The sequence below is a fragment of the Podarcis vaucheri genome (assembly GCF_965113315.1).
Source record: "Podarcis vaucheri genome assembly, chromosome: 4".
In the NCBI taxonomy this organism is placed as follows: Eukaryota; Metazoa; Chordata; class Lepidosauria; order Squamata; family Lacertidae; genus Podarcis; species Podarcis vaucheri.
This window is the reverse complement of record NC_138762.1, coordinates 31,677,050-31,700,037: the sequence shown is the minus strand read 5'-3', so window position 1 is coordinate 31,700,037 and position 22,988 is coordinate 31,677,050. Positions and strand designations below refer to the sequence as shown.

The 22,988-nt window shown below is 43.5% G+C and overlaps 1 long non-coding RNA gene across 1 annotated transcript; it reads left to right on the top strand.

Moving 5' to 3' along the window:
* Positions 1–5,480: 5,480 nt before the first annotated feature.
* Positions 5,481–22,421, top strand: LOC309531860. Its single transcript, XR_014219487.1, has 3 exons — positions 5,481–5,587; positions 21,581–21,737; positions 22,018–22,421. It is a non-coding gene; the product is annotated as an uncharacterized lncRNA (long non-coding RNA).
* The last annotated feature ends 567 nt before the right edge of the window (positions 22,422–22,988 follow it).

Below are 22,988 nucleotides of genomic sequence, written 5' to 3'. Positions count from 1 at the left end.
CCGTCGCAGGGATTCAAACCACCGACCTTCTGATCGGCAAGGTCTAGGCTCTGTTGTTTAACCCACAGCACCACCCGCATCCCTTATAGAGGATATTACTATTTATTAAATTTATTGGTCACTATTTTATACCAAGGTAACTGAAAGCAACTTGCAGTATACAGTGGTACCTCGGGTTAAGTACTTAATTCGTTCCGGAGGTCCGCACTTAACCTGAAACTGTTCTTAACCTGAAGCACCACTTTAGCTAATAGGGCCTCCTGCTGCTGCTGCCGCACCGCCGGAGCACAATTTCTGTTCTCATCCTGAAGCAAAGTTCTTAACCTGAAGCACTATTTCTGGGTTATCGGAGTCTGTAACCTGAAGCGTATGTAACCCGAGGTACCTCTGTATAAACAAAGGCACGCATTGAGACTAGCATAAAAGAAGAAAACCAAAGGACAATCCTATTTTTAAAGGCAGGATTAAAATGGGCCACCCATTCGAGTCTACAGATAACGTGGAGCTAAAGTCCTGGTGGAAAAAATATATATATATATTTTGCCTGGCGCCTAAAGCTATGGAGTAATGGCATCAAGAGATTCGCCCTCAGGATAGCATTCCACAAACAAAACTAGGATAACCTACCTGGGAAGAGCATTCCACAAGTTCAGCAAAAGATTCCTGCATTGCAGGGGGTTAGACTAGACAAGCTTTGTGGACCCTTCCAACTCTACAATTCTATGATAAATTTGCCCATCCCTACCCATCAGCCGCAGCCAGCACGGTCAATGGTCAAGGATGACAGGAGTTACAGTCCATCAATATCTAGAGCACACTATGCTGGGTACCCCTGGGCTAAGCTTTAATATCCAAATATTGGCAGTGAGGTAGAAGTCTTCAAAGCCAGTGGACAGCCTTTAACATAGAGAGCATAAAGTGTGATAGGAATACTGGAGATGCTTGGCACAAAAATGGAAGCAAGAAAAATTACAGACGAAAAAAGAATGGCAGATGAAACTGATGGACTATGCAGAACTGGATAAATAAACAGGAAGGATTTGAAACCTGCATGACCAGAGATTCTGAGAAGACTGGAGTAAATATACGAATTATTTGAAAAGCGATTGTAATGAACAGATTATGCTAGTAGGACTGCAAGAAGTTTTGTAAGGAGAATTATCTGAAATATTGCAAGAAAGACTATGAGGAGAATTATTAGTTATTGATAATTAAGAGTAATAGAGAAATTAAGAAATGGAAAATAAGTGGTAAAGAATGGAAAATCATCAGAGGTGTTGACAGAAGTCTAAAATATTGTATAAGACAAGAAGTTATGTTATATGATTGTTGGAAATGATATGTGTGTGTGCGTGTGTATATATATATGGAATACTGGAGATGCACCAGTTACCCCACATGGCAGAGAAAGGAAGATAAGCAAGATAGGCTGGCTGTTCATACTCAGAAGACAAATGCATTCTAACAGGACCTCCTCCAATGTGCTGCATCATAGCACAGACACAGCATCTGTGAGTAATATTGCGACCTCACATTAATCAAACATTCACTCCACGCCTGTTTAGAGATGGAAATCTAAAACACCAAATATGTTTGCCTGCACACCAACATTTTAACATGAAGGGAAAACACCACAGTTGTGCTGAAGTATATTTAGTCATTTTAACAAGTAGGGGAAGTGTCTAAATGATTCCTCCCCCCCCCAACCGCCTTCAGTTTCTCTGTACTTCTTTAGAGGTTTTGTTGTTGCTGAATTTCCCCTGGATGATTCCACACGCACATCCACCAAACACACACACTCTCTCTCACACACTCACCTATCTCTGGCAATGAAGAATATTCTATCCTACCGAAACTGCAGGGGGAAGCAGAATATAATTACCCAAGTGGGAATTAAGCCAGGATCTCAGCACGAATACCTCCATGCTTTCAAAGAGGGGGGATGTTATAAATCAGGATGCCTGATTTATGCTTCTTTGAAAAGATGTCAGATCCTGTTGCGTAGTGCATAGCATGCGGGGAAGCAGCCCAGCCCAGCTACGGAAGGAAATGCATATTGCTTTGCTTGCTCCCCTGTGTGTGAAGGCAAGACTGGCTCCAGGTTTGAGAAGCCCCCTTGCACACTGATTGCCCCTCCTTGACATCAGTGGGCCCTTTCCAGCAAGTGCAGCAACTGGAGCTATGCTTTGTCCAGTGGCTGACCACTAGGCACTTTTAAACTTCCCACAATGCACCATGGGAAATGCAAAAGGGTTAGAATTTTCCTGGACCAAATTGCTGCTGCCAGCAATTTAGACGATGACAGACAGGGGGCCTCAGCATCAGTGCACTTAAGTCTTGCCAAGGCACTGGGGCCTCAGCAGCTGCCTGTGCATGTTGGGTACCACTGCTAGGAAAGCATCTTGGGAGGAGAGGGTATGTGGGAGAAGGCGCACAGAACAGGTGTCAAGGTGCACAAAACATTGATGGTCACGGGGAATAATGTGTAAGATTACATGCTGCAATGGACAAAAAGGCCAAGTGTATAACAGCTTGGCCAGGTGCTGTGAGCAGCTCTACATAAATCTTGACTTCAGACAAGTTCTGCAGGCGAGGATCCATGGATCTAGAAGCTTGAACTGGAGCTTGATGTGCAGTAAGCAGAAGAGGCTGCTCTGTTGACCAGGCACGAGCAAAAGGCCAAGCCTGGATGGTCCAAAGACTTCATGATGCAAGGGTTGCACGAGGCTATTCTAGCAACAGGAACCCCTTCCAGCCCAAGGGCCACATTCAGTGCAAGGCAACATTCCAGGGGCCACGTGCCAATGGTGGGCAGAGCCAGAGACAAAAGTGATCATGGGAATGAATTCACAGTTTACCTTTGTAACAATAGGCTACTTTCCACATGCTTCTGTCTCTAGCCTCCATCCAGTCAAGCAAATATCTTTAACAGAGTTCACAGGCACATTGCAACCAGGCAAAAGCACCCAGAAGGCCTGAGGAGTGTTGCCTGGGGAAAGGAGGATCCCCAGTCCCAGATAGAGCAGCCCAGAGAGCAACATTTGACCCCCAGGCCTAAAGTTTCCCACCCCTGCTACACAACAGTTTATATAACACATAGGAGGGCAGGGAGGGCAACACACCTTTGCCAGCAGCACCAAGCAGCAAATCTGAAGACCCATGCATAGAGAAAGTTGGCAAATGCATACAGTGTTGTGGAGACCACCCAGTATATCACTGAACATCATCTAAAGCCTTACAGGTTGCTGTGCTCTTCCTTTTTTTCTTGGCTAGGACTCCAGTTCAGTCGAACACTTTGAAGGATGTGCTTAAATAACTAGCTGAATCAGTGTTTAAATGCTGCATATGTAATAACTTTACAGAAGAGCTGTAAACATTTATTTCCTAGCTCTGCTCTGTCACTGCCTCTATTTCTCCATTTAGCTCCCCGCAAGTTTCCTAGCAACATCCTTACATCCACATTAACACCTATTAGATCCATAACGGATACCTTTAAAATAATCAGCCAGTGTGAAATGCTGCAAAGGCTTGGCTCCTGTGCTAGATTTTCAGGTGATCTCCTAGCTGAAGACAATAAAATGTTTCTCATGTGGCAAGGGAATACAGCTGCCATCCCATGACTCCCCCCTTCTACTGTCATTCTCTTGATAACATGGGAATAATGAAATATTGTATTTTCTTTCTGTGTGTGAAAGCAAGTTACACTCTGCACTTGGAAAGAGATCAAAATGTTTTATTATAAATGGCAAATGGATCATATCATTCCAAAAGCTGTAACAATAGCTGGTGCTGGTGACAGTCACTCGACAGAGGCCACTTTCATACACAGAGATATCAGCACAAAGTGAGACACTGGTGTGCACCAGCTCATCATGCTGATCAAACTGTTTTCTCCACACCACCAGGTGGCAACAGTTATCTGATCTGCTTGTTAAGAAAATCCAGCACAACCACTGTACACAGACAGCAATCTTAGGGAAATGTCCAAAAGCGGGTCCCCATGTGGCAGTCATACCCTATGGCAGCAGTTCTCAACCTGTGGGTCCCCAGTTACAGGTAGGTAGCCGTGTTGGTCTGCCATAGTAAAATAAATAAATAAAAAAAATCCTTCCAGTAGCACCTTAAAGACCAACTAAGTTAGTTCTTGGTATGAGCTTTCGTGTGCATGCATGTGTGTATCTGAAGAAGTGTGCATGCACACGAAAGCTCATACCAAGAACTAACTTAGTTGGTCTTTAAGGTGCTACTGGAAGGAATTTTTTTATTTTGACTGTGGGTCCCCAGATGTTGTTGGACTACAACTCCCATCATCCCTCAGCTCTGCTAGCTAGGGGTGATGGGAGTTTTAGTTCAACAACATATGGGGACCCACAGGTTGAAAAAGACTGCCCTATGGAGTGGGTTATTATACTAAGCATAAGTTCCAATGTAATGACCATACAACGGCTTGGCAGTTGGTTCTTCCTGGACTCTGACTCATGTGCTCTTTCCTCCCTTGCTTCCCAATTCCCAGCAAATTATTTGTTATTACCCTGAAACTGATCAAACTACACCCAAATGGAATAACTACAATTAGAAACCCATTTCAGCTCAATGAATGAAGAGACCAGGAGGTTTGTAGGGAGGGCTTCAGCAACTCACACCTCAACCCCACCCTCTCACTGACGCCAGTGCAATGTGTTACTGAATGCCAAAGCCACTTGTCCTGACAAAAGTCACTCACCATGGCAGCTTCCTTGGGTGCAGTAGGCACAAGAGTGTGTAGGCATCAGGGGATGGCACAAGTTGGCATGTGCAATGCTAAGGTGGGAGCAGTCAGTGCAGCAATGCTCCTTGCTCATGCATTGGTTTGATGTACGAACACTTCTTCTAAATAAGGTTAACATGGTCTCCAAATATAGTTTAAGGGCTGCTCCTGAAATATTATGGTACCAGGGAAAAAGTTCAGCAGTGAGTCCCAAAGCCCTTTAAAACAAACTGTTTACTAGAAAAAGTAACTCTCGTGGGGATGAGGAATCCTCAGATTCAGAGGCTTCCTACAACAGTACTGGAGCCTGTATCTCATCCCCTGAAAAACATATTCCCTTGGTCTCCGATGATAGTATGGCAGAGTCCTCAGAGGATGACAAAAGATCTGAGGAGTTTTCCCCAAAGGAGCCCCTACAACTTGAAACCCCGCTGCAACTTGAAAGACAACAGTTGCAAGAAATGGCACTTCCTGTTTAACTGGCTGTGGTGGGGAATGAGCCATTTTGACTTCCTAGCCCAGACTACAAACCTCCACCAGCTGCTTCAAGACCCTGCTGAGACAACTTTCCTTCCTCAGTTGCAGGCTGCTATCCATGGTCCTGAACCTCCACCTTTGTCCAATGTCCTGATTTTGCTTTCCTTTTGCTTCCAGTCTACTCCAGAACTCTGAGCCTATTGGTCTCCATCTTGCTTGGGTCATCACATTCCTTTGGTGGTGGGCATCACAATGGATGAGCAATCCTGAAAAGTATGCCAGGGGTGGAGTCCTCCTTTACTTCCTGGTTCACAGAAAACCAGGATCCCAAGCTTCCCCATGCACCTCAAGCCACTTTGACAGGTAGGTCCACCTGTCAATCACTAGTTGCCACTATAATATCCGTTCACTACTTTCCCCTTTGCAGCATAGCTTGAGTTCAACCTGGGCTTCAAAAGAAAGATCACTGCTGAAATCAGGTTTGCAGCCACTTCCCATCAGGTTACCTGCGGTGACTTCAAGTGCAATTGAAAAACTTCAGAGTGAATTTGATCTGAGTGCAAGGAACAATTAGGAGCATGCTTCAAGGCTTCCCATCATTCCTTTATAGCCACACACCTCCCCATTATATATGTGAGGCAAGTGGGCATAGCTGGGGGGAAATGGCCTGGTGGGCCAAATTAGGGCCTGGTTGGGCCTACTTGAGCCTGTGGGGTATTTAAGTCTGTGAACCAGAGGTCCCCCACCACTGCTCCATGTTCATACACATGCTTATTTCTGTGGCGGAAGATGATGACTACCAGCAATATGCTCGGTGAAAAGGAAGCAAGAGAGCAGCTTTTTGAGCTTTGAAATGTTTGTCTCCAATTGCTGTTTCCACCTACCCATAAACACAGATACCAAGAGGCCTCATAATTGCCGAAACCTATTATCATCCTACTCATTAAGAATCCCCAAGCAAGTAACACTGTAAATAAGTTAAAACCCAGAAATGAGCAGGTAATGCTCACTTAAGTTAACTCAATAAATCAATATTATTTCAGCAAGTGTTTGAAATGGTGGGGTTTTTTGTGACAGGATGGAGAAGCATGTACATGATGGGTCAGAGAAAGCCAAAGGAGCCCAATGGGATATTTTACGTGTGTCTGTGTGTGTGTGCGCGCGCGTTTCTCACTTTTCCATTGATTAAAAAGCACACAAATAGCAAAGGGGAGAGAGTTTTGAGAGGCAGATAGAGAAGCCTGGGGGGCTACATTTAGCCCCCAGCCAAAGTTCTGCACCCCTGCCCAAAATAAACTCAATTGAAAATTGGGCCCCATTCTGAATTCCCAGTGATCTAACCAGGAGCATGACTGGTTCTGTTTGATTGACAATATTTTTATGCCGCTTTTCATTCGAGTGAATCCCAAAGCATCTTACAAGCAATAAATAGCAATAATATGATAGAACATAATAGAACATCACAAACATAGCATAAATCATAGAAAAAATCATTGGTGAAACAATACAATCTATGAAACATGGTTAACAAAGAAGAAAGTAAAGAAAAAAGCTAAAAATCACAATTAAAGCAAAAGTCATATTAAATTATTAACAAATCAATTCATAATCTGTAAACAATATCAACAAAATAGCAAGCAGAAATAAACTAGTCCCTTTTAAGTTCACACACACACTCCACACTCCCGTGACTCATAATACTTCACTCAGTTCTGCTCACTAACATACATATATCACATAATGCCTGTGGCAGCAACTTCTAGCATCCTCTGTGATGTTCCCAGGCCTTCCCCAGGCCTTGCCTTGGTGGCAAGGAGGGCTTTCAACACTGTAAGATTCCATTCCATCATTGGGAACTAAGGGATATGCAGTTCTCATAAGCCCCAGTGTCCCTGGGTGCAGTCAGATCTTCAGGCCCCACCACTACTATAACCACCTGCAGCCCCTGAACAAGAACGTCCAGTGACTGAACTCTCCAGGAGCAGCAGCACAAAGGAGTCAGACTTGCTCCATGATAATTCCCAAGTCGAGCACACCACCTGGATTCTGCACCCTATGTACAAAATATGAGGATGCACCACTGTCCTCAGACTCCTCTAGAGTGCTGAAGGACGCTGAGGGAGCATTTCCCAACCAGCTCATCCATACTACTGTCTTCACCTCCAAGAAGGAGCCAGCAACTGCAGAGAAAAATGCAGGTTCTTTAAGACAACCACATACAGCATTTGAAAGTGGGATGGACTCTCCTGGTCAGCCTAACAAAAACCCTGGCAGTTACTGTAGACTAGTGCTGGGATAATGTGTATCCTACCTTGGTCATATGATTGTTATCCATGGTCCTGAATGTATACCAAGAAACTGGATCAGTCCTTGCAGAACTGTCCATGGTGCTGAACCTTCCCCACTTCAAATTAGCTGTGGCTCCCTGTGTTATCTCTAACCCTCTCACCTGAGCTGTTGCCTCCCTGGGATGATGTATTCTGCTGCCATGCCTTGCTTCTGGCATGTTGAAAGTGGGGACGGATGGCAAAGAGTGGAGAAACACAGGCCAAAAATATCCATTAAGGACCACCTCCACCCAGCTTCATAGATATCTGTGTCTGATTTCAAATAGAACTAGGACCAGAGCCATGAAATGCAAGCTCAACCCCAATCCATGCATTTTAGATTCTTTCCCATCACTGATTACTTTCTCATCTCTGGGGGTGTTCTTAAAAGGAAATGTGAGACAACTTACAATTTATTGATTTATTTTAAAAGTTACTGCACAGTGTCCTCTTTAATGTTATCTTTGCCTTAGCAGACTATGATGAGCACACCAGAATCTAGACTGCCTTAAAAAAAATCAAAAATACAACCTTAGCTCGCAGCCCCATCCATTTAATTTGTTGGCATTGATTAAAATGGTCTGCAATGATTAATCAACCCGGGCTTTCAGTGACTGACCTGCTGATTAAACTTATTAAAACCTGCTGTTCTAACGTTACCAGCCACTAAAATTATCAATGAGCCATTTTCATGCATCATCAGTGCAGCTCCCATCCATTTCCTTCACAGAACCTGATCCCTGGTCAATCTTCTTAACTTTCTATACCTGGTTCATCACAAGAAGAGCTCCTTTCAGCAGAGGTCAGGCAAGTCCCCACCCAGTTGAATTGCTGGCCCCTAGTGAAAACTCCCCCCCCCCGCCCCACAGGCATTTAAAATCATTTCTAATTTTCTAGTTAATTTTTAACTGATTTCATCTCTATTGCATTTCTTAAGCTTAGAGATAATTGTAATTCAGTGCTACATAAATTGTAGAAATAATTAATTAAATGGAAAATAATTGTTTTCCCAGAAATGCCTTTGCAGCTCGTAAAACTATGCCAAAGCTTAAAAACAGAAGAAGGGAAATACTATGAGGTTAAGTTTACTAAAGAGTAGATTATGGTTGAACTTTTAGAGACACTCTTTTTTTCAAAAAATGAATAGATTACATGCCACTTATTATATACAGTCCATCCAAAACAGCCTACAACAATAGTGTGTGTGTGTGTGTGTGTGTGTGTGTGTTTACTAAACCTGAAAACAAAGCAGATTCACAAGAATAAAACAGATTCCCTTATGGGATGGTGAGAGCCCGTGGCCTTCAACCAGAGGCTTGCCTACCCTCTGGTGGGGATGATCTGACCTCCAGATTGCTTGCATTGGGCAGTGGCTGGGACTAGCTGACTTACAAGACCCCCGTCAACATTGATTCCATGATTCTAGAAAACTCACATCATCATTCATTGCCATTTCATTCTATAGCAGTCTTCGGTATACAAAAAGCCTTACTATGACTGACTCATCTGTTCTCGCAACATGAGGCAAGGTGGCTAGACTTGCAGCTACTGCATTGTGCAAAGATGCCGAGAGAGCTTCCCAGCCAAACAGGAATTTGAAAAGGGGTCACCAAGCCCGCCCACCCCTCCTGTCCACTTCTGCTGGCCTTATGGCAGCAGCTCGACTAGGATTATTACCTGCAGCCTCCCTCTGACGTTGAATAGCTTTGACTTTCCTGCATGGGAACTAATAGCATCTATTTAATCTGATTTCCAGGGTGAGTCAGCAGCACGACACTGCATCCCAGCAGACAGCGTTAGCATCTGACCCCTATGTCACAAACACTTAAGACCCATAACATAGCCTTGCTTGTGCTACAATCTGACAAGCAGCTGTCTGGCCTTGTGCACTCTTGCATGCAGATTCAGATTTCTGTTCCTTTAAATACTCCACCATTTAGGTATACACAAGATCACTATTTAATATTATTGTTACAAAGAAATTCATATGGAATCACGTTTGCTCTCAAGTCCTAGACTCACAATGATAAAGATGGATACACCCAGTGCTTTTTTTAAGGAAAAAAGGTGGCAGTACTCAGAATGAAGTTGTTTCAGTAAGTGCCACATTTTTCACATGGGGGGGGGGGAGTAGCTGGTACTGCATACCCTGGAGCAGCCCCAGAAAAAAAGCACTGGATACTGTCATGGAATTCTACTCAATATTGATCCAGAGCAGAACTCCAACGTATAGTTAGCAGAGTAACAACTTGAACACGTTGCAGGATTCTCCAAAAAATAGACCAGAGGCAATTGTATGCTTTACTGCTGCTGAAGGCAAATGAGCATAATGGTCACAAATCCAATGTATTCAGGGTTGGCACTGTCCATAAGAAATCCAGTTGCAGCCAACTTAACTTAAACTTACAATAACTTACAATAAGTCTAAACCTTAACAATATATACAGAACGGGACGCGGGTGGCGCTGTGGGTAAAACCTCAGTGCCTAGGACTTGCCGATCGTATGGTCGGCGGTTCGAATCCCCGCAGCGGGGTAAGCTCCTGTTGCTCGGTCCCTGCTCCTGCCCACCTAGCAGTTCGAAAGCACCCCTAAGTGCAAGTAGATAAATAGGTGCCGCTTTATGGCGGGAAGGTAAATGGCATTTCCGTGTGCTGCGCTGGTGCTGGCTCGTCAGAGCAGCTTTGTCACGCTGGGCACGTGACCCAGAAGTGTCTCCGGACAGCGCTGGCTCCCGGCCTCTTAAGTGAGATGAGTGCACAACCCTAGAGTCGGACACGACTGGCCCGTACGGGCAGGGGTACCTTTACCTTTACCTTTATATACCGAACACCACACCAGAAGGAAAAGACATAGAGAAAGTGAAATCCAGACTCCTTCTGGCCCTGCTTTTATAGTCAGCATGACCTTGACAGAAAGAGATAAGAGAACCAGTTTAAACCAGCTGTACTCAGCTTCTCTGAAGGAGTAACCCAAACATCATGAACCTTCTGCTTGTTTCTTTCACACAGAGAAGCTTCTAGAAGCTTCCAGAACCCTCTTGAATTAATTTAGAATAGGAAAGATCTCTACACATCAGATCAATACTTTCTGCACTAAGAAATGCAAACTGACAGATACCTCTCCATATCCCTCTGCACACCCATCTGCATTGTGAATACATGCATGAGGGAAGAGTTCTGATCTTTTATCTATTTATTACATTTCTACACCACCACCTTTGCCTTCCAAGGAGCTCAAGGTGGTGTACATGGTTATCCCCCATTTCATCCTCACAACAACCTTGCAAGGCAAGTTAGGCTATTAGATGGTGACTGGCCCAAAGTCGCCCAGTGAGCTTCATGGCTGGGTGGGGATTCAAACCCTGGTCTCCCAGGTCATAGTCCAACATTCTAACCATTACGCCACACTGGTACTTTCTGCTTTTTAGCCATCTAGATTGGATGTATACTCATTCAGGATCCTGAATGCATGTGAAGTGTAAATTATTAATTTTCATGAAGTGATCCTTGAGTGTGTAGCTTTTGTTAACACTCAGTTCACATTTCTTTAAGGAAGAAACTGAATCTGAAAAGATAGGGCTTGCCTGAGGGCTAAACTACAATATTAAAATTCCCAACCCTCCTCATGCCAAATTCTATGGTTGCATTTCATGTAGCACTAAGGAGATGGTTCCAATCTTCTCTCTACTCTCCCTGCACACTGTTCTGGGTGTTCTTCTGACCCTCTAGAACAGATATGAGGAGGATGTAGGGGGCATGTGGAGGAGAAGAGGGAGGAAAAGCATGTTGCACTAATTGGAATTGTGCTACCTTCCACTAGCACAATGATTTAATGGAATACTCCTCTAAAACTCCTGTATCTACCAGCCCATTATTATTACTCATACCTGACTGTTCTGGCTTTAGAGTATATTGGGCTCAAATGGGTCCCTCTTCATGTGCCTCTTTGCTAAGCCAGAGATGGGAAGCATCTCAGAGAGTGACAGTTTACCATCGCCGTTGCAAAGATTTGCTGCCAATGAGTCTCAAGCCTTTTTGGACCTTGAATTTATCTTTGTTCCTTGAGCCACAGTATCAAAATGCATCCAAATCTTTAACCTTCATTTCTTTTAGTTAGGTGGAATGTAAATCTTAGAGGCATGCACTCCCCCAAGATTCACCTAAAAAAGGAGAAAATGTTCTGTTTTTGCATTGTTCTGTGCTTTCTCTGCTTTGCTCTGTAATTTAGGTTCCAAACTACTTGTGTTCTGCTACAATGGTCAATCTAAAATGACTATGACTTCCCCCACTTTTAGCCAAAGCAGATGATATTTTCAGGTGCAATACTCCCTCCAGAATGAATGCCATATGCCATATTGTAGAACAGGTCCATGTATTTTTGTGGAGGAAGTAAAAGGGATTCATTTTCCTCCATAAACCATAATAGGGCAAGACCTTTATGAAGCTAGCCAACTCCAAAATCCTTATTAGTTTCCTGTTTTTGGTGTGGAAAAGGAGAAGGGTGTTGTCTCTTTCTTACCTTAAAATAATTAAGAGGTGGCCAAGTGGTACGTATTTTTGTTTCGTATACAAGTTCCCAAAGGCATCATAATGTGATGCCATCTAGAATTTTTCCTATAGAGTTCTGAAAAGCTCTGGGTTTTGTTTGTTGTTTGTTTTCTTAAAGCAGAGCAATGAAAGATTTTTTAAAAAACATCCTGAATGAAACCTTTTCTTTAAAAAATAAAATAAAAAAATCCCTCAATGTTGCACTTGAATAAGTAGATAAATAAGTAGATAAAATTCCAGAGTTCTTCAATGGTCTGCAGGCAACATTTTGAACAGCCTCTCTTCTTGCGAAGCCCACATACCTAGAGAATCACAGGGATATAGGAAAACACAGAGCTCTAGGTGCAAACACAATAGCCTTTGTGGAAGCCCTTAACTGATGGGTAGGAAGGATGGATGGTGCATTTGAACTCAGGGAATGGAGGAAAGTATCCTGAATCATTCTGCTTCACCTATTTCTCTCTTATTGCACTTGATCAGAGTATGCTGGGCTTCTTCTGCCAACAAAAAAAATGAATAGCCCTTATATCACACAATTAAATCGAAATAACATTGTAAGAATATTCTGCCCATTTCCAACATCCAAGCCTTGACTGATTCAGCATATCTGCTTCTGCACTGAGCAGCAGCAGCGAAATATTATGAGACAACAATTTGAAACTGAAATACCTGATGTTACCGGGAAATGAGCACATTTATCTGCATGGCAGATTTGAAAGAAATTCTCCCGCAGTGGCGTTCAAGCCATATGTGTAGTAATTAGGCATACGCTAAGGCAAAAATTCAAGGCTGTTTTCAAAATTAACTGTAAGAACAATATTGATGCATCTTATACAGTTCTTGTATGTTCTCCTTATGTTCTGTGGCACTGGCGTCCTTGAAACAAAGAGCTTCCTTGCCGAAAGGATCTACTGATGCCCTGCTTAAGAATATAAAAGCCCTGCTAGATCAGACCAGTGGTCCATCAAGTCCAGCATCCTTCATATTACAATGGCGAACCTGCTGCCTCTAGGAACCAACAGAGCTTGAATACAGCATCCCCTTTCCCCACTGTTCTTCCCAAAGAACTGGTCTTCAGTGGTATACTGCTAGTAGTCCTTGATACAGCCATCCCCCATGAATGTGTCTAATCCCTTTTCATAGCCATCAACACTAGCAGTCATTACTACACACTGAGGATCTGATTCCATAAGGTAACCATGAGTTGTAGGGGAGAAATATTTTCTTCTGTCTATCCTGAAGTCAGTTTCATTTCATAGAATCATAGAGTTGGAAGAGACCCCAAGGGCCATCGAGTCCAACCCCCTGCCAAGCAGGAAACACCATCAGAGCACTCCTGACATATGGTTGTCAAGCCTCTGCTTAAAGACCTCCAAAGAAGGAGACTCCACCACACTCCTTGGCAGCAAATTCCACTGTCGAACAGCTCTTACTGTCAGGAAGTTCTTCCTCATGTTGAGGTGAAATCTTCTTTCTTGTAGTTTGGATCCATTGCTCCGTGTCCGCTTCTCTGGAGCAGCAGAAAACAACCTTTCTCCCTCCTCTATGTGACATCCTTTTATTTATTTTAACATGGCTATCATATCACCCCTTAACCTCCTCTTCTCCAGGCTAAACATGCCCAGCTCCCTTAGCCGTTCCTCATTTCAGTTAACAACAATTTAAAACATTTCAAAATAATTAAATTTAACAGTAAAAGAGATGAAAACATATCAATATCTGCATACCTGGGTAGTCTTGCCTAAACAAAATGTTTAAGGCAGGCACTGAAAAAAGGACAGCAGAGGCATCTGCCTGATGCCAATAGGCAAGGAGTTACAAAATGTAGGTGATCACACACAAAAAGATCTATTTCTTACAACTGTGTGAGTGGAAAAGCTATTCACACCATGCATCATTTTAAACACTTGAGCCATGCCCCCCCTTAGCCACTTTCTCTCCAAACTAAAATGGGGCAAGATTTTAGCTTTCCCTTGTACAGAAAGAGCTGCACATCCTGATAATTTTGTACCTTCTCCAGCTCTGCAGTATCCTTTTTGAGATGGAGTGACCAAAGTCATTCAAATTCAGTAGCAACACAGATCCACATAAGGATATTATGATGCTGGCAGTTTTATTTTCATCTCCTTTCCTAATAATCCCTAGGATGGAATTTGATTTTTCCACAGCTGCCGCACACTGAGTTTTCAGTGAGATATCCACCAGGACCCCAGAATGTCTTTCCAGCATGCATATTAGTAAGGTTTTATTGCCCTGATGTGTGCCACTTTGCACTTATACTGAACTCCGTTTGTCATTTTGTTGTCCATGCAACCAGTTGAGAGAGATTCTATTGAAGCAGTTGGCTGTCTTTGGTTTTTCACATCCTCAATAATCCACAAATTTGGCCATTTCACTATCCCCTAACTCTGGATCCTTTATGACTTAGTTTGAAAGTATGGATCCCAATACAAAACTCCATATGTTCAGTTCAAACAATCTAGGTGTACTTGAAATCCTCACACACTAAACTCACCCTATGAGTCCACCTTAGATTGTAATGTGTTAGTTCTGAAAACACACTAAGCTTTGAAACCTTACAACATTGTCCTGCATTTGCATCTATTAGTCAGGTCTAGAAGAACCTGGTTCACAACAATCCAGTCTTATCTTCACATCAATTTAGGTCTCTTCCAACTTCTTTTCTCTCCTTGAAAGCCATCAGCAGCGAGAGTTAGTGGCACAAACTTCACTGCAGAAAGTGAAACACTGAATTTGCTTCTCTCCCCCCTCCCCTTAGTCTTTGTGATACCAGTTGGTTTAATTTCTCTTGACATTTCTCCCATAGCAGCAACAGCAGTATGTCAAGACTAATTAAACAAAATGGCGGTCGAATCCTAAAGAACATACATCTGCTGTGATCTGCTGCTAACCCCAAAGCTGGGGAGTCTTTCTTAGATCATGGAGGGGAAAGGGCTGGAGAAGTGGCAGCAGTGGGGATGAGTGGTGAAATAATTCCCCAGGAAAGAAATCACGTTTGATTGCTTCATGTACACATAGCATCCACATCAACAGCAGAGTTCTGGCAATGAAGTAAAACAGCTGGAGTTTTAGTGTTTATCATGCAATCTGTGTAGAGATTGCCAAAGTACCTCTTGGAAGTCCAAAATGGCTACTTTGGGTGAGCCAGCTATTGAAATTTCACATAATTTCCAAAATATTGTTCATTGCAGAAAGCGATATGTGGGGGAAATCAACTAGACCCCTTTGGGGGGGAAAACATTCTGAGAGTCAGGTGTTTTAAAGTTGTTTGTGGTTGCTCTGGCATTTTTAATGTGTTTCATAATCACAGCCTCATTCAGCCTCACAGCTCTGCAAGTGAGGTCAATGTCATTGCTATCTCAAAGATGGAAGATTAAATGACTTTGCTGATTGGATTTGAATTGTGGCCTGCCAGAGGCAGCTAAGTCCTATATTCTCTTTCCAGAATCACGGCGCCTCAAAGTATATCCTGCATACAGATATCAAACCCGTTCCCGGAGGTGTAGAACCTCACTTGGCCAAAACATTGGCATGCAAACATATGGAGGAAAACCCCAAGATTTGCAGAAGTACAAAAAATGTGGAGGGGGTGGATCTGAAACAGCTAAATGAAAACTGAGCATGCTCAGTGGTCAAGGAAAGCTGACTGGCTGTTGCAGGAGGGAGGGTGAGTTAGAAAGTCAGCATGGAGAGGAAATGACACACAGTTTCCCTGAAAGAAGATTTGCCTAATTGGCAGGAACACTAAGCAGGAACACTCCACTCCAACGTGTTAATGTAGGTCCCATTTGCAGTAAGACAAACAGACAGATATGCCAGTCTTCAGCTTTGTAGTTAAACATTTGCTCTCACATATAATGCAGAAATTAAAAGTTAGGGAAATGTTGAGAAAATGGAATAAATTGCAGTGTGAATGAAACCAAAGACCTGTGAGAGCTCAAGGAATACAGCCATTTTCCATCCTTGAAGTAAACAAACCAGGTTTTTTAGCCATGAATATGTTGATTCCCTGATCTTTTTTTTTTTTTTTTAAGAAAATAATTACTGATATGTTGACTTGCTGAGAGAAGCTTTCATGAGCTTTGTGTTGGGAAACGCCAAGGCCAATGCCTCTCAGCCAATGCAGCTCCACCCAGGATGATTCATCACTCCTGTGTCCCGTCGCACTGATGTGATCCATATCCAAGAACACAACACTAGCAGTCCAAACAGAAGCTGAGCCTTGAGGTGTGACATCTAAGCCTAATTTATTGTGTATAAAATCAAACAGAACAGAACAAAGAAAACATAGCTCCTCTACTTCTTTCTGCCGGGGGGAGACAAGAACTGCAAAAGCAACACAGAACGGAACTTCCGTTCACAAGACTCCCACAATCACTGCTGGAATGCAAACACAGACATGTGACATGTAACAATCCCACACATCTGCAGCACGGAGGAATGAAATTCCCAACACTTTGTAGCTTCCCAGCAGCCTCTCCCTGAAATTTCATAAAAAGCACACTGTGCGGTTCTATGATACAGCTTCTTCCATTGCTCTTTCACCTGCCTGCCTCCGGACTTGGGATAAGAGGGCATTCAGCCAGTCAAGCTACCTGTGATTACGTATGTCCACTTCAGAGGATTTCTTTACTTTGAGAGGTTTATTATGCAGATTATGGCAACGTCTGAAGAGCCCTGGGCTAACTTGTCCACCTTGTCAGCTAGAGCACAGATGAATTAACTGGAGTGTCAGTTTCTAATAACAAGACTTCTGTGCCTCATACTAATGGTGGTGTCACTCCCCACAAATGATGTTGAGGAGCAAGCGTCAAACCTATTTTCAAAATATTGATTTCACAACTAACTTTTAATCGTTTCCATACATTACCTGTCATAATAAGAACACAGACAACTCTTAAGAGCTGAGGAAACAGACTTCAGCTTTAGGAAAATGTTTGGTCCATTTTGGGAAGATGGGAGTGGAATGGCAGATTTATTCCACATCATTCATGGTCCTCCATGTGGCAAACATGGGTGTTATTCTGTTTTATCTTGAAAACATCCCTCTGAAGTTGTGATTCACTGAAGACCACCTAGAAAACCTCATGGATGAGAAGAGGATTTAAATCCAGGTCTCCCTCACCCCTAGGTCCAACTCCTTGGCTAGCGACTTATGCATCACCAAAGAAAGAAATGCATCACCCCAAAAATACATCAAAAAGTGCATAGATTTGCATAAAATCTGCACATGGCATTCAAAACTCTTGGGGTGGGGGAGGTGAAAGATAAGAAGCCCCACCATAACCCCGTCACTTAAAACCATATTATGAGGTCAAATCACACCCCCTAAAATGGAAACAAACACCCCTATTTTGTGACCTGGTGACATTTCAATCCCCACAACCATATACCTAAATACTAACATACAGTTGTACCTCAGACGTCAAACAGAATCTGTTCCGGAAGTCTGTTCAACTTCCAAAATGTTTGGAAACCAAGGCGCAGCTTCCGATTGGCTGCAGGAAATTGTGGAAGCCATGTTGGATGTTCAGGTTTGAAAGAATATTCACAAACCGGAACATTCCCTTCCAGGTTTGTGGCGTCCGGGAGCCAAAACGTTCCAGTTGCAAGGTATTCGTCAACCAAGGTACAACTGTATGCACGGCATTTTAAAGTGGATTTAAGGCATCCCATGTGTGTGTGTTCTTCACGTGATGCCCACAACTTTCTCCTGATCCAAGTAGTGGCCTGTACTCCCCTGCTTGAATTTGGATTTACCTGATCCACAGCTACCATCCAGAAGCTTGAGGGGTGGAGCCTGGTGGGAGGCCAGGATGGAGAAGCCTCCACTCTGGTCCACCGCTTGGAAATAAACACTGACTGTGCCTGACCACAGCAATGCAGTCAGCTGAAGGGCAGCCCACACAGCCTCCCTGTATTCTGTGGATTTACTTGTATACTAATTCTGCTTTGCTTCCTTGTGCCCCCTGCTTAACAGTGGTATTTGGAGCCGGGAAGGAATTTTCCTGCAGACAAACTGGGCCCATCTGGAGTTTTTGCCTCCCTCAGACATGTGATAAGGGGGAATAAAACCCAGTAGAAAATTATGTTACCCAGTTGTGGACATACTGAAGCACATGGCAAGGGCAGGTATTTGTTTTTAGAAGCGTGGTGACATTTTGCTGAGTGGCGTCTGTCACCACACCCACTACTTCCATGGGTCAGACACTCTCCTCTGGGCTACTGATGGGACCAGGTACAATAAACATGTCTTTTAAAAATAAATAAATAAAACCAACCTGTTGTTTTGTGTAAGCTTGGAAAATTTGTATCTCAAAAGCAATTTTTAAAAATTGGCTGTCTGAACAGGTAAACAAATACCCGCCTGCAGAGGCACAATGGTCCTCAGGTTTCCATAACTCTGGTCCTATTACTGTAAAAATAAACCTCCTCTAATTGACATCAACCTCCTCTAATTATATAAGTTTAAATGAAACAGAAAGAAAGATTAATATAAAAGTTCTGCCCTGAATCCAATCAGCAGTGTGTGGAGCTGCTAAAACAGCACAACAGCCCTTCTGGATACGACCAAGACACCATCTCGTCCAGTTCTAAATTATATTTATCACAGTGGTCATCCCATGTAAGCAACTTCCCATGTTGTGTTTTATTTCCCCACCCCACTCCAATCATCTGCTTCTATAAGGGAGGGATAGAAATCAATTGCATAGCAGACAAACTCATAAAGGAAAAGCTGTACAGTAAGAAGTTTCACAATCGATTAAAAAAATGTACCTATGCATCTATTCTGCTTTCTTCCCATTGCTCCTGCAATCTTCTGGATACATTATAAAAGCTTATAACCTTTCAACCTGGGGTTATTTTAGGAACTTAATGATGAATTCCCCAGAAACTATGTCTGTTCAGGCCACGGTTATGTCTGAGAGTGACCAGTACCAGATGCTTTAGAAGATCTCCTGCAAGCTCCCTACAGCCAGCAGATGGGGAATAAATTGCTCTTACAAGGAGTCAGATCTTAATCTCTAGTAGTTAGAGATTGGATTTAGTCCTGAAGCATCTGTTTTTATATCCTTTTCAACATTTGGTAGCATTAAACTCTAGTTGTCATTATTCATAGAGAGGTCTCATACATGTCCTTAAATAACAGTAAATTTTTGGCCTCAGCTGCATCCTGTGGCAATGAGTCCCAGAAACCATTTTTTCCATGCTTTCTTAAGATGAAACTCCCAGAGCTCTTATCTAGGCATGGGAGATAAATTAAATTCAGCGCACCTTCTCACTTTCTAAAACAATGCAAGGACTGAAACACAGTCCTCTCTTGAAATTCAGTTTTCTGAATTTTGCAATGCAGTTTGCTAGCCAAAATGCACATACAGCTGTAGCTTGGTTGTCAAACGGAATCCATTCCAGAAGTCCATTCGACTTCCAAAACATTTGGAAACCAAGGCGTGGCTTCTGATTGGCTGATTGGCCCTGGAAACAATGCTGACAATCAAAACGGCTATTCGGCTTCCAAAAAACGTTCGCAAACCAGAATACTTACTTCTGGGTTTGTGGTGTTCAGGAGCCAAAACATCTGAGTACTAAGATGTTTGGCAACCAAGGTATGACTGTGCTGCGTTAAAGTGTGCATATAAATGCACACATTAGTGAAAATAGTGTATACAAAGATGCATTACGTCAGGGAAGATTGCTCTGCAAAAAAATGTGTACATATATACAGAGGTACCTTGGGTTACAAACACTTTGGGTTACAGACTCTGCTAACCCGGAAGTAGTACTTCGGGTTAAGAACTTTGCCCCAGGATGAGAACAGAAAGTGTGCACTGGTGGCATGGCGGCAGCGGGAGGCCCCATTAGCTAAAGTGGTACCTCAGGTTAAAAACGGTTTCAGGTTAAGAACGGACCTCCAGAATGAATTAAGTTCGTAACCAGAGGTACCACTGTATATTTCGAGACATTTGCACTAAAAATGATGGTTAATTTTCATGGCAGCTTAAAAAAAAATCACAAAATTATGTTGTAATTTGGAGAACTAAATTTAAGAATGGAAAAATGAGAAATTGATGAAACCTGAACGGGAAGATTTTCCCACCTCTACTCCTCCTCAAGCTCTGCTTTGTGTTCCTTGTGCCAAACCTTTTTCCAGACTGTTGCTATTTTGAGGTTTCTAATTGAGGTTTTACATTTTAAGCTGATTTGGCATTCTTGCACAATACCGCCACCCACCCAAACGAAAATTTGGAGGGCAGCAGACTGGCAAAGGCTGCACTATGGCTTTCACAAAACACACTTGACTTCTCATTTGCCCCCTTTCTCATTTTATTGCTTCTTCCTCTACATCAAAGCCACCCAGCATGGCCAGTGACCACCGTGGAGCGCCATCTTGGTGCCAGATTGATGGGCCAAGGAAGAAGAGCCACCACCCTTGTCAGCTGGTTCAGTGGAAGCGCCTTCCATCTTCCTTTCCTCCACCCTCCCCTCTCCCCTTTCACCCGCTCCCTGTGAGCAGCAGGGAACCTTTCCATTAAGAAAACAAACCCATCACATGTTGAAGACACAACGCCGGAGCAAGGAGGGAGGTGACGGGGGCCGAGACAATGTATTTTTAGTCGTTTTGATAAATTATGGAGACGTGAAGCTGATAATTTATTGAAGAAGGGAAACGGGGGACTCTATGTAAATGTTTTCGGATGAATAATTAATGTGGCTTTCTAACATCAGGGGGTCTTTAATTAAGGCCTCTCCTCTGTTAAACAAGGCAAAGCAGACACACTTGGATATGTACGGCGGCTAATTGCACCTTTCCCATGTAAAGAAATGCGGCATCTTAGAAAGGAGGTGTGGTCTGCATCCAGAAAGCAAGACAGCTCCTACCCAGGGAGGCGACTGTGATGCTCTTGTTTGGCCTGGTAGGCCCTGGGGTTGGCATTAAGTGTAATCTGCCTAGTGTTGGCAAGAGGCCACAGTGGAAAGCTGGGGAGGGAAGGGTTCTTTTGAGCACTGTTGGAAGTCATGCAGGAGTCTTTGCAACCCAGCATGTTATCTGAGCCTCTGCTGTTCCATCGCTGCTGGTCCCTGTGGATATTTCCCTGGTTTGACGGCTCCTCCTCATATTGACTCTGTCAGCACCTCCCTATGCAGCGGCAAGGGAGGCAGATCCCATTAGGAGTGGATCACAAGGATAAGACAGGACCCGGCAGTGGTGGCAAGAACTGCAAACACTAGCTGAATACCTTCCGAAGTTCCCTTGCTGAGGAAGTGATACCTAGGACATGGAAGGTGTGGACAATTAGTGTTCTGGTTCCCACCTAACACATGACAGTAGGGGCACCTTCTTGTAAGTGTGAGGTACTTTATTAAAGCAGATTAACACTACAGACTCAGCGGCATGAAAAGAGTTGAATACAGATCAGGGGCTCTTACAAGGCAAAGGGTTAACATGTGTAAGTTCAGTCTAGGACAAGGGCCAAAGATCAGAAGTCCATGATCAATAACAGGAAGGTCCGCACAGGAGCTGCATAGTTGTTCCAATAAGTTTCCCTGCCTACTAGCCAAGCTTTTAAGCAGAAGATGCAGAAATACTCACAACCATCTGTCTCCTGGCCTGAAGGTGGGGAATGTACCTCCTCTTTTCTTTTGATGTGCAACCTCTCCCTGGGAGACAACAGCAGCATATCAGGCTGCGCCCCAGAATGCCCATGTCCTCTGATGGAAGAGAGGCCCCCATGGTTTCTGACAGCTCCCTCGCTTCCATTGGCAGGGAAGAAGCTGCCTCAAGGACTCTTGCTTCTACAGCACAGCCAGATGTGTCTGGAAGTGGCAGGGGGCCCCATGCACCAGGCTCTGCTCCATTAGGTCACCTCCCTCCTCTTCTTCAACTTCTTCCTCAGGTACCTGTCACTCCTGATCTAAATCCAAGTATTCTGAGGCCATTGTTACCGTGAGGAACTGAAGAACAGCCCTGCCAGGATCCTGTTTTCCACAGCGGTCAACCAGATGTCTATGGTAATCCCACAGGCAGGACATGAGAAGAACTCCCTTCTCCTACTGTTGCTCCCTGACAGCTGGTATTCCAGGAACATGTTGGATCCCAGAAAGAGCATACAGCTCTTGTGACTAGAGGCCATCGATAGCTTATCCTCCATGAAATACTCTAGAACCACCCAAGTTGGTGGCCATAGCCACACATTGTGGCAATGAATTCCATAGTTTATAGCTAGGTGGGTAAATGCCGCCTATTGTCAGTCCCAAATTGCCCACGGTTTTAGCATTGTGAGAGGGGGGAGGACCCTGTTCCTATTCAATTTCTTCACACTATAAGGTGAGAAAACACAAATTCTTCCCTGATTCTTCCAGGCCTGAGCACAATGCTTCCTGCCTATATTGTGGCAGGTGAATCAACAACAACAACTGGATGTAGCTGGCAGAGAAATCATCTATAAACATACAAAACTGCTTTGTACTTGAGCATTTTCACACCTGGCCGGAGGCATATCAGCAGCAGGAATAGCCATCCCTGGCACTAAGAACATCTCTTTGCATGCTCTCACTTAACTAGACACACCATGAAGCTGTTCTGCAGGAATAATTACATGGAGGAAACTATGATGGACCTTTCTATCAGGAAAGAAGCTGCTTTGGGGTGGGGCGATTTTGAAAGAGTGGTGGGGGAACTTTTCAATAAACGGACATTTTTGCACCCCTGAATATTCTGCATTTCTGTTCTTGTTTGTTGTTTTCTTCAATGTGTGTTTAATGCCTGCATTTTTCAGAGTTGTTTTTTTTCACACACATACTTCACTCACACAGTGTATAGCTGTCAAGAATACTGTAGGTGGAAATGGGGTATAGAAAGGTGAGA